We start from the raw sequence: 15,370 nt of genomic DNA on the forward strand, positions 1-15,370 counted from the left end.
CCAGTCCAATGATAGGGGAGGTCCTCCTCCCCTTCCATCTGAACCTAGTCTATCAGGTCTCATCAGGACTGGCTTCTTTGTCTTCCTCTGTGGACTGGTAAGGCTACTTCTCCCTCAGATGGAGGTGATCAGAGCCAGCCCATGAGTTCATATCAGAGATGGTCCCTGTTCCTATTATTGGGGAACCCTCTTGAACACTGAGCTGCCACGGGCTACTTCTGTCTTGGTTTTTAATGGTGTTGAAAATAACTCTATCATGACTTAAAATGTCAAAAGCATTTTTCTAGGGACATAATAATGCTACCAGAAGTCTTACGTTTTTGTTTTGTTGTTAAGAGATTGCTGACTTTTATTTCATGTTCTTTAAAGCCAGACAGTCCTTTCTTGCAATAGTAAAATAGAATAAGAGCCAGTAGAATAGGAGGCACTGCATCCTCCCTACCTAGAAATGGACTAAGAAAACCATCTCCCTTCAGTCCCCATGAAGTATCTTACCACTGGAACAACTCTTGTCTTAATTCCCTGATAATAGTGATGTTTCCTTCTTTGGGCTAGCTGCTTGGTCATCTCAAAGCTAATAGCTAAAAGTGGAGTTACTTTTGGTGTGCTCAGCTACACAGCATGAATTTTATGTTCCCACTTCATCCCTAGATGTGGTTTCGTATTCCTGCCTCTGTTTCTCATTGACCATGACTTTCCAGTTGCTCGTTTATCCTCTTGAGTAAGGAGTTTAAAAAAATGGACGAGAAGCTCGGTATCTGCACATATTTCCTGTTCAGTATTCATTCAGAAGACATCTTGGCTGAGATGTCAATACTTGCTCCTTATTGTCCCTTTACACTGCCAGCACCGATCTTTAGCCTTTGTTTGTGCTTTTGTTTAGAAATATTTCTGAAAAAAAATGCCTGAAACTTAGAAGTTTCTTACTCTAATGTTTAATATTCTTGACAAGATATATTTATATTACATAGATTTAGACTCAGTAAGAGCTTACAGGATAGAACACTCTGTCCTAACAAAACTTTCAGTGACACAACTATTACCTTATCTAGTTAAAATTAAATGTTAGGAATGGCAAAAGAAGATATTGAATATTTTGACTACAAAACATCAAATCATAAGCCTTGGTTTTCTTTTTAATCTTTATTCTTTGGTGGTCTCATAAATGAATACAGTGTATTTAGATCATATCCACCTTTAAATGTGTATGATTTCAAACTCTGTATATTGTTTCACATCACCTATCTAAGGATTTTTTATTAATCAACAACAATCCTCATGTTTACCTTCTTGAAATGGCTCTCAAACATTTTCAAAATCCAAGTACTGAAAAATGTTAATACTAAATGGATGTATTCATTACCTTGGCTCTAGTGAATATTATGTCAAAAATTATCAATGCCAAGTGATATAAAGATAATAAGGTATCATTTCTACCAATCCTAATATTAATATCAGTCTCTCAAATCACAGATTTATGGATGGCCTTCCCCTAGGTATTCTCCATTGCCTGGTTTATCACGAGTAATGATATTAAATTGACCACCTACAGATGGATTTCAGTGAGGCTATACAAAAGTGAAAGTTAATAGGATACAGAAATAATGTGTTTTATAGATAGCCTTACCTGGTATTCCAACAAAAAATGGAGATTGTGAATTCAATTAATATACATTAGATAAAACAAAGTGTTTCATAATGATTAATTACATAAACATACACATTATTTTATCTACTTCTTTCAACGTTCCTTTTTATGTAATATAGAAACATTCCTTTCTATGTAATATAGTTAAATAGTATAAAATTGACCTGATGCTACTTTGTTTGGACAAAAAAGAAATCTCCTCAAAAATATTTAGTTTTTACTATTAGATCTTATTCAAAATGTCAATAAGTAGGGAAAACTATATGTAAGTAACTATATAATTTGTAAAAATATTCTAGGCTTAGATCATGTAGCACAGTTTCTTAAAACTAGCAGTGTATCAAAGCAGATACTAAGACTCATAACCAAACCTTCAGCAGAGTGCAGGGAACCATATGAAAGAAGGGGGAGTTTGTATGATGTGGAAAGGATAGGAGCTCCACAAGGACCAAATATATCTATCTGGGCACAGAGGTCTTCTCTGAGATTGACACTCCACCAAGGACCATGTATGGATATAACCTAGAACCTCTGCTCGGATGTAGCCCGTGGTAGCTCAGTAACCAATTGGTTTCCCATAGTAAGGGGAACAGGGACTATTTCTGACAGGAACTCAATGTCAGGCTCTTTGACCTCCCCACCCCCCAAGGGAGGAGCAGTCCTGCAGACCACAGAGGAGGACTTTGCAGCCAGTCCTGAAGATACCTGATAAAACAGGGTCAGATGAAAGGGGAGGAGGTCCTCCCCAATCAGTGGACTTGGAAAGGGGCAGGGAGGAGATGAGGGAGGGAGGGAGGGTTTAGGAGGAAATAAGGGAGTGGGATACAGCTGGGATACAGAGTTAATAAAATGTAACTAATAAAAAAAAACAACACAGAATATAAAAAACAAAATATTCTTTAACCAACCAAATAGATGACTGGAAAATCAAGCAAGTTGGTGATTTTATTTTTAAACCTCAATTTACATTTTGTTTGAATTTTGTCGTGTGCTCAGTTATAAAACATCTTTCTCAAGAAATTAAATATATAATTATAGATAGTTTCAATAATATCCAAACTAAAATTAATTGCTTAGCTCCATATCAGACTATATTTACAGAATAAGGAAAATAAAACATATTTCCTAAATGCAACCAAATTCACATAAGTATGTCATTCAAGAAGAAAAATCACAAAACAATATTTAATTAATATTCTAAAATATGCTGTTTCAATTGGATATAATATTACCAAACAAATTTAAAATTTGAAATCAATAATGAAAAAACATCAGATATACTTTAGAGGCAATAAATATAACAGAAACTGGGATTTTATTCAGGATATAAAGTTTCCTTATTTAATTTTATTGATAAATCTTAATAAAATTATTTATGGTTGTATCAGCTTTATATATTCTGAACCACTGTTTAGATAATGAAACTTCCTAATAAAGTTTCATTCACTTTGATGGCTTTAGGGTACCTTTCTACAGATTTCACAGTTATTGTAGCAACTCACATTCTACTCTGCATCATCTGGAGACATTTGAGAGGCAGAAAGGAAAACTCTAGGATTTAGAAGTATGGTGGAAAAATTTAAAAAGCAGAAACTCTTAAGCAACAATTGAACTTATAAGCCCACAGTTATTTATTTTTCAATATCTATCAGCTCATCAGAGCTTTCTCTCTCCTCTCTCTCTCTCTCTCTCTCTCTCTCTCTCTCTGTGTGTGTGTGTATGTGTTTGTAAATAGGGGCATATGTGTTTCATGATGTGTGTGTGTGTGTGTGTGTGTGTGTGTGTGTGTCAGGTCAGAGGACAACCTTGGGTATGAGTTTTCACTTTGTTTGAGACAGGGTCTCTGACTAGTCACTGCTGCGTCTGCAAGGCTAGTTGGCCTATGAACTTCTGGGGATTCTCCTGTCTCTTCCTCCCATTTTGCTGCAGCAGCTTTGGGAGTAGAGACATGTGCTTCCACCCCCAGCTATAAATGCACACTGAGGATCTGAACTCATGTCCTCCCATTTGAGTGGCAGGCACTTTTCTAAGGATCAGTCTTTCTGGGTCTAAAGACAAGAGTATTACTTAATCACCTGAGGCAAGACAATGATAATGTGGTACTGAGTTAATTTTAATATATAATAAATACATTTTAATTATATTTGCAATTCACGTATGAAATACTGCTTTGTAGTTTCTAACACTTTACTACAAAACATAATGTTGACACTATAGTTTTAGCGACATGATGAAATACAGGTTACATTTTGAAGATGTTGTGAATGATAATGAAGCTTCTTTTGTAAAATACTAGCTTGAATTGTCTTCTGAAGCTTCTCATTTCTTATTTAGGATCAATTTCAGAGACTCTAATACAACAGAGTAAAAGACATACACATACAGAGATGGGGGCTCGGTTCAGATTGCCATACTTCAAGTGGTTCCTTATATTTCCTTATTTGTTGGGCTCCTTCAAAAATATAAAAAGCTCTATAGTCCTTTCTGTTAAAAATATTTCTTGCTTAAGCTTCAGCTGAGTAAATGTTAACATTCAACCCCTTCTAAAGAGAATGAACTCGAAGTCAGCAATCTTTTTCCGTGAGCAATTGTTTTCCCTGGTGTCAGGCAGGGAAACATAGCAAATGGCATACAGTTGGTCCTCTCTAAAATTTTCCAAACTAAATTTTCTTAATTTCTGGAGTTGTATGTCACTCTAAGACATGAAATCATTTGGTCATGTTAGATAGACACTGTAGAAGGAGATATTGTGACATGCTTTTTTAAATTTTTATTTTTTATATTAATTACAGTTTATTCACTTTGTATCCCAGCTGTAGCCCCTCCCTCATTCCCTCCCAATCCCACCCTCCCTCCCTCATCTCCTCCCTGCCCCTCTCTATGTCCACTGATAAGGGAGGTCCTCCTCCCCTTCCATCTGACCCTAGCTTATCAGGTCTCTCCAGGACAGACTGCAATGTCCTCCTCTGTGGCCTAGTTAGGCTGCTCCTCCCCCGGGGGGTGGGAGGGCAGGGAGGTCAAAAGACATGCTTTGACAACCTTATTTACAATGGCTTCCTCTGGTCTGCCTCATCCCTTAGGCCTGCCTCCTTGGATATTTTATCTTGTCTACAACTGTCTAGACATATCACAAAATTTGAACTTAAGTTTCCCATATATGTGATGAAAGTACATTCTTTTCTTTTTTTCCCCCTTGGTTTTTGAGACAGGGTTTATCTGTGTATCATTGGCTGTAATGGCCTTAGGCTGGACTCAAACCCACAGAAATTTGCCTGCCTTTGCCTCCCTGAGTGGTTGGAAGGCATGGAAGGGCCACCGTGCCTGGCAGGAAAATACATCCTTAATTCTACCAGCTAACACGTTAACTGTGTGGTTGGCAATAATTTCTCATTTACCAAAAGGACAAGAATGATTATCAATTTTCTTAATAAAATTTTAGTAACTTGATTCTCTAGTTCCTTGCCATTAAATAAACAAAATTTATCACCTTTATATCAATAACACAAAAAGCCCTCAAAATTTAGTAAGTCTTTTGTTTGTGGCAGTGAGACAGACATTGAATTTTAGGTCAGAATGTGTTTTCTGGTACTTCTCCATTGCTATGGCAAGCTGTTTCAGCAAGGTGTTTGTTTGTAAAACATGAATAACCCCGCCTCCCCGTAGAGTCCTTGTATGGCCAACTCAACACAGCTTTTTCATTTTTATATAATGTTTGCTTTTCAACACACATCTTCTGCTTTACTCACACCAAACTCCTTGAAATTCTCTTAGGGTGCCACATTCACTCTTCTCCTTTGCTTTGAATTGTTAATTTCTCTATTTCAAAGTTAACATTAATACCTCACTATTCAGTACTCCTCCTAACCATCTCCAAGTTGATTCAACCTGTACAGATCTTTATCGGAATATTTGCTTGTGAGCACAACTCTATAACCCCACACTCTCTGAGTCACAAAACTATGAATTCCCTCTTTCCCATCTCATATGTCCTTTGCATACGTCTATCCTGGGGGAGGGGTTAATTGTGTGATTAATTAAATGCATGACATACCTAAGCACATTCAAGGATGAGGTAGGGATTCAACTTAGACTAGTTGAATCTGAAATATAAGTCCTTAGAGATAATGGATCAAATGCTTACCATGGTATCACTTAATTTGTGTATTTTAAACCTCTGAACAATAACTGCTGGTGATTTTAAGATATGTTTCATAAAAGAAAATGGAAAACATCATTGGATAAATCCTACATATGGTCAGCATACACTCTTAACATTTTGTCTTGTTTGTATTAAGTTAGCATCAAGGTCTTTTAGATTACAAATCCAATGAAACAGGCAAACTGACAAGCAAAACCTCAGTATATCACAAGATTGCAAGCATGCTTCTTTTAAGTTTCCTCATGGTCATCGGATTTAAGTGCTTAGTAGTGGTATTTCAAAGGTTAAATGCATTTCCTGCTCTTGGCTACCTTGATTCTTGATTAAAATAACTATACTGCCATGGCCAGAGAGTATGCTGATTTTAAAATAACTGTAAAAGTATACAAGAAAAATCAACCCTAAGTAGGCATTTTCTGTAGCTAAGAATTATAGAACAAACAACTCCCAACTTGTTATAAGTTGCAACTGAAAGCATTCAAAAGGAATGAAAAATAGCAGTAAAATAAGAAACGAAAGTCCTTAAGGGTGAATCACAGGCGTTCCATAAACAAATGTATCACTGAGATTCATGGTTTGGGATGTACTTGGCAAGAGAGGCTACAGACAAATGACTATGTGAACAACAAAGCAGGGCAAATTGAAAAGAGTGAAAATGGAGTCAAGGGAACCATTAGGTGAAAATAATTCTTCAGGCACTTGGCTGCTCCATGGCCCACACTGGGCCCAGTTTATAGCCCTCACTAGACTCAGGTCCACGGCCCACACTGGGTTGAATGTACAGTTTATCCTTCAATGTTTCTACCCTCAGAAAACAGCTTAACATAGAGTTTGAGGCACATAATGACTACGTTAACTTAAACTTCCTGGAGGGGTTGGGCAGACTTTATATTTTGCAGCTCATTTACCTTTTAGCAAATGTCTTTCCCTTACAGGACTTTTCACTAGTGGGAAAATAAGCAAACAATTCCTTTAACCACACAAGTTATTGAAAAGTATTATCCTGTTCTCCTGCTCAGGTTGCCTGTTGGGTGATTGAAGATGAGCAAATGGCTCCTTCACCTTTTGGGATCTGCTTATCAGATCATCTTCTGGCTTCTGCTTAGATGTCTTGAAACTGAGTCCATTGGAAATTCTCTTCTGATATTAGTGACTTCTCTGCTCTAGAATTATGGTGTCAGGCTGGTATATACTGATGATGACTATGGAATGCTGTGTTCTGCATCCTCCAGTTCTTAGCTCTTGATTCAAGACCTTTCAGAACGGGGCAGTAGATAGGGTTTTCCATTCATTATACTTCTCACTCTCTCACCCAAGATTCTGTATGATAAGAAAATCATAGCATACAATGATTCTCTCTTCCCTATTCCAAAGAAAAATTTTCTCCAAACAGTGGATACTTCAAGGCTATGGTGTGTGTGTGTGTGTGTGTGTGTGTGTGTGTGTGTGTGCATGTGTTAATGTGTGTGTGCATGTGTGTGTGTGTGTGTGCATGTGTTAATGTGCTATTCATTAAGAAAATAGCATTTATGGATGCAAACATGCATCCATAAATGCTATTTGCTTAATGAGTTGATATAATTGAGGAACAAAGGGGAAACAAGATTACCAAAAATTTTCACACAGCATTTAAACGTGTCTAAGATATTATCCCAAACAGGCACCTAAGTCTAGTTTGGAAGAATTAATTTACATAAAGTTAGCTTTCATTTATACACTTTTGAGTGTTACTAGGTGACTAATACACATTTTCATTACTTCAGAGAAAATAGAAGAAAACATGGAGCATAGTGTTTTTCTCACTAGATTAAGTATTCTCAAATTTGGGTCTGAAGAAATGAGTTCATGCTTTAGATCCCTTGCTCTTCTTGTAGAGAATCAGAATTGAGTTACCAGCACCTACACTGTACTCATTTGTAATTCCAGGTCCAAGGCTTCAGGTGCCTTCTTCTGGCCTGCATGTGCTTTGCATACTACAGACAAAACAAATAAATCTTTTAAAAAGAGAATCAAAGTGGATATTAGTCATAAAATACAGAATGACTATGCTATAATCCACAGACCCAAAGAAGTTAAGTAATGAGGAGAGCCCATGGATGGACACTTGAATCTCACCCAGAAAAAGAAATAGATTAAACATCAGGGATGGATGTAGGAAACAGGATGGGAGTCGGGAGAGAAACAAGAGGGATCAAGCATGGGGAGGAAAACAGAGGGAGATAGAACTAGAAGAGAGAAGTAGAATCATGGGAGGGAGAATCTCTGGGATAAGCTAGAAACCCAGGACAGTAGAAACTCCCAAGATTCTATGAGGGTGACCGTAGCTAAGACTGCTAGCAATTGGGAATATGAAACCTGAACTGGCTACCCGCTGGAACCAGAAAAGAAATACAATGGAGGGATAAGGGTACCAACCCAGCCACAAAACCTCCCACCCCATAATTTATCCTGCCTATAAGATGTATAGGAATAAAGAGGGAGCAGAAATTGAGAGGAGAGCCAAAGAATGACTGGCCCAGCTTAATATCAATGCCATGAGAGAGAGCCCATTCCTGACACTATTAATGATAGTCTGCTATACTTGCAGACAGGAGTCTAGCATAACTGTCATCTGAGAGGCTTCACCCAGCAGCCAATGGAAACAGATGCAGAGACCCACAGCCAAACATTAGGCACAGTTCAGGGAATCCTGTGGAAGAGGAGTAGAAAGCATTGAAGGAGCCAGAGAGGTCAACGACACCACAAGAAAACCTATAGCATCAACTAACTGGGGCCCAAAGGGGCCCACTGAGACTGAACCACCAGACAGAAAGCATGCATGGGACAGACCTAGACCCCCTGCATATATGTAACAGATGTGTAGCTTGGTCTTCATGTGGGAGCCCTAAAAAGCAAGAGCAGGGGCTGTCTCTGATGACATTGCCTGCCTATAGATCCCTTTCCCCTATCTGGATGGCCTTGGCTAGCCTCAATAGAAGAAGCTGCTCCTAGGCCTACTGCAACTTGATATGCTAAGGCTGGTGGATATCTATGGGAGGCCTCCTCTTCTCTGGGGAGAAAGGAAAAGGAGAGGGTGCAAGGGAGGTGAGAGGGAGGGACTGGGAAGAGAAAAGGGAAGGAAAGATTAGGTCTAAATGTAAACTTAGTTAGTTAATTAATTAATTAATGAAAATGAAACCAGTACATAGGTGTATTACATCACAATAAATCTAATTATTTAAAGATTAAAAAGAGAGAGACTCAAGGATGGGTGGGGAGGTAGAAGAATCTAGGAGGAGATGTGGGAGGGAAAACTGATCAAAATATATCATATAAAATATTTTTAATTTAAACAAATAATAAAGATATACTGGACTGAAACAGAATCTTAAGTTCTTAAGGTTGGAAAGCATTAAAATAACAAACTATTATTGCTAAGATGTAGTTATTTCCTAAAATATGCTACCAAAATACCATACATTCAATTTTTGTAAAATAACAATCTATACTCATAATATTTAACTCATTTAAAGCCTGAAGCATTCCTAAGTAATATTTTAAATAGCAAATTATAATGAGTCTGCCTTAATGTTCTTGCCCTGAGGGAAACAATTAATCAAACTAACAAGTTTAGTCAAAATAAACAAACAAAAATCAGTATTGATGGAGAAATAGTATGAGCCCAGAAGTGTTCTCAGTGACTAGTATGCATTATCTAACTTACTGATCTTTCAAGGTAAAAAGCTTATCTTCATTTCACACATTAGGTGAAGAAAGCAGAGAAGTGCCAAGTAGCTTTCTGAAGTCACTCAATAAAGAAGTAACAGAGTTAGAGTTTTAACCCCAGCAAACTGCCCTCATCACCCTTATCCACTGTACTGGACTGCCTCTCGTGGAAAAGAAGTGTACAGCAATGAGCTTAAGATGAAAAAAAAAAAAATACCAGGCTTTCAAGACTATGCCATCTTCATAAGGACAAAGGAGGGGACTGAGATTCCATATTTAGAGCTGGCAAGCCTCATGATCCCCAGAACCATATGTTTCTAATGACCTGATCACTGGGCCTTTCATTTCTGATCATTTGACATTTTTAAGCATGAATCATCTAATGAAAAAATTACAAGGCTTTCTTTTGAACACACTGTTTATTTGTCACCAAAAGATCTCAGATATACTTTAAACAAATTCCTTCTATAAAGGAAAGACTACATACCCTCATGAATGGCATAACCTAAAAATAGAAATTATTTAAAACAGCTCTAACACCTTTTCTAAATTTCCTACATTGTGAAATGACAGCAACGTCTCCTTTTCAACACTGCCTTCTAGTCAATGCAAAAAGAAATAAACCATGCCCACATGCTCATATTTGGTGTTTACTTTTCCATCAGTCATCTAAAATAGGACACAAAAAAAGGGATGTGTCTGTCTCTGTTAGAAAGAAAAGAAAAGTGAGGGGACGGAAATCTAATGCAACAAGAGAGTTGCCAGATTTGGAACTGATTGAAAGAGTTTTGTGTCACCAAACATTTTTCAAAGCCCTATCAATCTGCAGCTCTTTTTATAAACCAACCTGTAATGAGTGGTGTTTCCACACATTTTCTTCACACAGTTGCTTCTGAGTTTGGCAGTGTCTTTGATTTGAGAAAGAATTTCAAACTTTAGATGATCACACAGAACCTTTTTGGCATCACAGAAAAGAATATTTAGATCATAAAGACTTAAGGGAATGTCAGCTAGAGATCCAAGTGGTTTGAACTCTCCTTTCTGAGGTACCCAAAGCCACAGTGCTGCACTTACAAGTATGTTTATGAGTGATGCCATTTGTGGCTGTAATTAATAAAGAATTGGAAAGGGGGACATAAGAAAGAAGGGCAGAGATAAAATGTTAGTCTTACAAGTATAAATTCAACAATATTCAAATACCACGACATACCAAACATCATCACAATGTTCCTATTCACATCGCTGGCACTAAGGGAAAACCACCTTGGAAAAACCAGCAAATCCTTGAAATAACAGAAAAGAGCCAGCACTAACAGTGGTAAACTTAGCACTCCCTGGGAAAATTCAAAGAAAGTACAGTAATGCAACTTGTCACCTGATGACTGGTTTCTGCTGCTTCAGAAAACAAAGAGCACAACTGACTGGGGTTCAGAATGTACAGACAGAGGGAGCAGGATTCCTAACTGCAGAGCCACAGACTCCATTATAAACACAAGCTTCCTTCTCTCCACCCTTTCTAAACCACTGACCTAGCAACAGCAGCCTTCTCAGACTGCCGCACATTGGTCGCATCTTAGGGTGAAGCCTGTAATGTGTCTGATTATGATATCCATACACATCAGTGCTGAGACACAGCTCCAAATCTGTAAGATGCCCAGGGGGACAGACCATCATCTGAGAATGACTCCCGTTAGAATGACTCCCACTGGATAACCAAGCATTCACTAGGAGCAGAGCACTTTTCATAGCATATTGTTTGTATGTGAGGATTCATTCTATGTCAGGCCCTCAACTGCCACACCCAAGTGATTTTTTTAATCTAGGTAGGCAATGGAGAAAATTATCTCCAAAGAACAATTACTAAGAATACTGAGTGTCTTAAAGGCACACCTACTGATAGCAAAATAGGCAGAAGCCCTGGGAGGCCTTGAAAAGAGATTGCTGTACACATTCCAGGCAGCTGCCATTGATAAAACAGATTCAACAGTTCTAAATTTTCACTTTAAAGGTCAAAAGAACAAGATGTGTTTCATTGTGATATCCTTCATTCGGGTCCCAAGTGGGAGTTGGTCTAAGTCCAGATAGCCAGATGTACTGAATAGCCATGGTGACAAGTAAGGTGGAAAGGAATCAGCCAGATGGCCTGAATTCTGCCCAGCTCTGATTTCAACCCCATCTTCTCCACCTCTGATCCCTCATCTAATTAGTGCTTGCTCTTAGTAGCAGTGGGCAGAAACTATAAAAGAATTCAAGAAGCAAAATATGTCTGAGTGTAAATGGTAAAAAAGTCATGACATAAATGGTAATCTTTAATTAGCGCTGGAAGTCTATTACTTATTTTCTAATAGTCAGGCTTGAAAACTCAATATTCTTGAATATTCCTCTTTCTTCACTCTGTCACTCAAGAAATCATCAAATCCTTGCACTCTTTTACCTGGACTCTTCTATACATCACTTCTTTTTCTATCCTAACTTCCCCCTCTTTGCTTCCCCTGCTCTTTCCCTCCCTCAGCTCACCCTTGATTATTACAAGACTCTTTTTAAAATAACTTTATTACAAAAACTTGGAAATCAATAAAAAAAACCCACACACCAAAATTAACCAGACCCACAGTCTGTGAAACTTAATGTCCTTACATAGTTAGAAATGACAAATCTCTTAATGTGCTCCTCACTGTTGTGTTCATCGTGGACAAGAAAGGCAAGGCCACTTTCACCACTATGCGCTCTCCAGTGCTGACACGATCTACTTCCTAGACATAAATACGTTATTTTTCAACTTGGTTCCAACCTCATTGTCCCTGCATGCGAATCTGAAACACTAATCAGTTCTGTATTCACTGTCTCCATAATAGATCATGAATATTCTAGCAACTCTTCTTCATCACTGTCCATAGCTATATAGTAGGTTAAATAGTAGATAAATCGTAGGTTAATGGTAGGTCAAATAGAAGGCTAAATAATAATTAGTATAAAAAGCCAAAGTGAGAATAGGTGTTAAAGCAAAGCATAAATTAAACTTTCCTTGCTCTTTAGCACTGTGTTTCATGAGAATTATTTTTTATTATTGAACTCCAACTGTTGGAGAAAAACATGAATGTTTAAATTATTATACAAATTATTTAAACTACTTTTTAAATATTTAATTGATAATTAAATAATAATAAATGTTTAATTACTTTTTAAATATTTAAATTATTAACCTGGATCCTTGCTTAACCCATAAAATAGCACTTAAACTAAATTAAGTTGCTGCCAAAAATAAACATATATAAAGGACAAAGGCTCCTTCTCCAACATCACATAAAGCAAGCCCCACCATGATACCTAGAATTTCCATCATTTCACCAAACTCAGTGCTGAGAACTGAGGTCTACTTGTGTCTACTTATGCCTACTTGTGTCTAGGAAACAACAGTCTAACAAATCCAGTTGATTCCTTCATTTGTCATCATGAATCCCATCCTCTACAGCCTCAGATAAGTCTACAAATTAACTTAACCATGGAGGTGGAAGACATCTACATTGAATATTTTAATAAGTTTAGGAAAGAAATCAAAGAAGACATTAGTGGCAGAATGAACAAGTCAGTATACATATCACAAACCCTAACCCTGATGACAGAAGATTGGGGGGTTCAGAACAACCTAAGCTCCATAGTGAGACCCTGTCTGAAGAAAGAAAGGGGACAGAAAGATTCGGCTTCAAGAATAAATAATTTTTTTTTTTTTAAAAAAAAGCTGACTCTTTTTTCTTTGTTTTATTTTTGAGGATATTTTGTTTTATTATATATGTGTATAGAAAATTACAGAGTTCTCCAGTTCAAATTTTTAGGGATAAGGTTAATTCCAAAGAAGCACAAGTTTTAACTCTGATAACTGTCGTTTACTCACTTTCTAGAGCAAAACAGTTCCTGAAAAGGTATTCTCAATGGAGTTGGAGTTCATTGGATATCTTTCTAATTTATCTAATTTTCTTTTTGAATATTGTAAATCTGCATCAGTTTCACACTGCATCTATCTAAATAGGATCCTCTAACTACTAGAAAAAAAATCATGGATATTGATTTTTAAGCAAAAATAGTTTGTTGTTTGCTGCCATTATAAGCCAATAAAATTCAAAAAGTAGCTCACTTTTCTTTTTTCTTTTTTAATTGTTCTTTTATATTAATTTATTTTTATTAATTATAATTTATTCACTTGTCTTCCAGGTGTAGCCCCCTCCTTAATCCCCTCACAATCCCACTTCTCCCTTGCCCCTCCCCCAGTCCAATGATAGGGGATGTAAAATGAATAAATTTATTTACATCCCAATCACAGTTCCCTCCTTTCCTCCAGGTCATACCGTCCCTCCCTCTTTCTCCTTTCCCTTCTTACTTTCTCCTCAGAAAAGGGGAGTCCCACCTCCGCACAAACCCACCTTGGCCCATCAAGTCACATCAGGAATTAACACATCCTCTTCTACTGAGGACAGGCAAGGCAGCCCAGCTAAGGGAAAGTGATCCAAAAGCAGGCAACTGAGTCCATGTCAGATATGACCTATGTTCCCCTTGTTGCTAGGGGAGCAACATGAAAAATAAGCTGTCCATCAGTTACATATGTGTCATGGGCTTAGGTTCAGTCTGTGAATGCTCTTTGGTTGGTGTATCAGTCTCTGTAAGCTCCTATTGGCCTAGATTATTTGACACAATTGGTCTTTTTGAGGTGTTCTTGTCCCCTCCGGGACCTTCTATCCTTCCTTACATTCCTCCACAAGCTCCTGTAACTCCACCTTATGTTTGGCTGTGGGTCTCAGCATCTGTTTCATTCCACTGCTAAGTGGAGCCTCTCAGAAGGCAATCATACTAGGTTCCTTTCTGCAAGCATAGCAGAATACCATTAATAGTGTCAGGGGTTGGCTTTCTCCTATGGGGTGGGTCTCAGGTTTAGCCAGGCATTGGTTGGCCATTTCCTCATTCTCTGCTCCATCTTTATCCCTGAATATCCTGTAGGCAGGGAAAATAGAAATATAAAAACATGCCTACACAAGAGCTTGTACATGAATGTTTATAGACATAGTATGGGTACTCACCCAAATAGGGATACAACCCATTGACTGAAAATGGATACTTAAATTTTATATGTCCATAAAAGGAAATACAGGCATATACGGAAACAAAGTATTGACTGTGCATGCTATAACAAATTAATCTTGAAAACACTACTTTGTGTGAGTGAAAATAATAAAAAATGAGACATTTTAAATGGTTTGATTTATATGAGATGAAAAAATGGAACTTGGTGGAAATGGAGAAGAGACTGGTGATTACACAGACAGTAAGAGGAGTGACCGCTAAGAAGGCTATTGCTATTATGAACATGTCCTGCAATCACAGAGCGGTGCTGGTTGGGCAAGTCTGATGATGTGCATTACATATTTTAAAAGGCAGATTAAAATAATTTTTAAAGTATTTTAATAAAGTTGTTCTAAAAGGTCGCGTGCTGTTTGGCTCCATTTGCATAGCACTCTTTAGGGTACTAGACAGAACGAAGGCAAACTAAGAGTTGGCAGGTACTAGGACAATCATCGTTGCATAATGATGGCTAGAGTGAGAGCCTAGGGGAGATCTTTATGGTTATAAAAAAATGTCTGCATCTTGGTTGTGCTTGTGGTTACACAAACTTACACATGTAATAAAATGATACAGACTTTAAGCCAGAGCATCAACAAGAACTATTCTTGCCATGCCAGATTCCTGGTTTTACTCTTATCCTTATGATTAAGATACCTCATCAACAGAAGCCAGGAGAGGGCCCACTGGATTACTCAATACCATTTTGGAGGATTCCTACAAACCTAATTGTTTAACGTTTTAGCAAG

The 15,370-nt window shown here is 37.6% G+C and overlaps 1 protein-coding gene across 23 annotated transcripts in view; it reads right to left on the bottom strand.

The window, feature by feature from the left end:
* Window positions 1-15,370, bottom strand: part of Sugct (succinyl-CoA:glutarate-CoA transferase) — a 707,647-nt gene that overhangs the window by 346,699 nt on the left and 345,578 nt on the right. The gene's annotated exons all lie outside the window — the stretch shown is intronic.

The sequence above is a fragment of the Meriones unguiculatus genome, chromosome 19, assembly GCF_030254825.1.
Source record: "Meriones unguiculatus strain TT.TT164.6M chromosome 19, Bangor_MerUng_6.1, whole genome shotgun sequence".
In the NCBI taxonomy this organism is placed as follows: Eukaryota; Metazoa; Chordata; class Mammalia; order Rodentia; family Muridae; genus Meriones; species Meriones unguiculatus.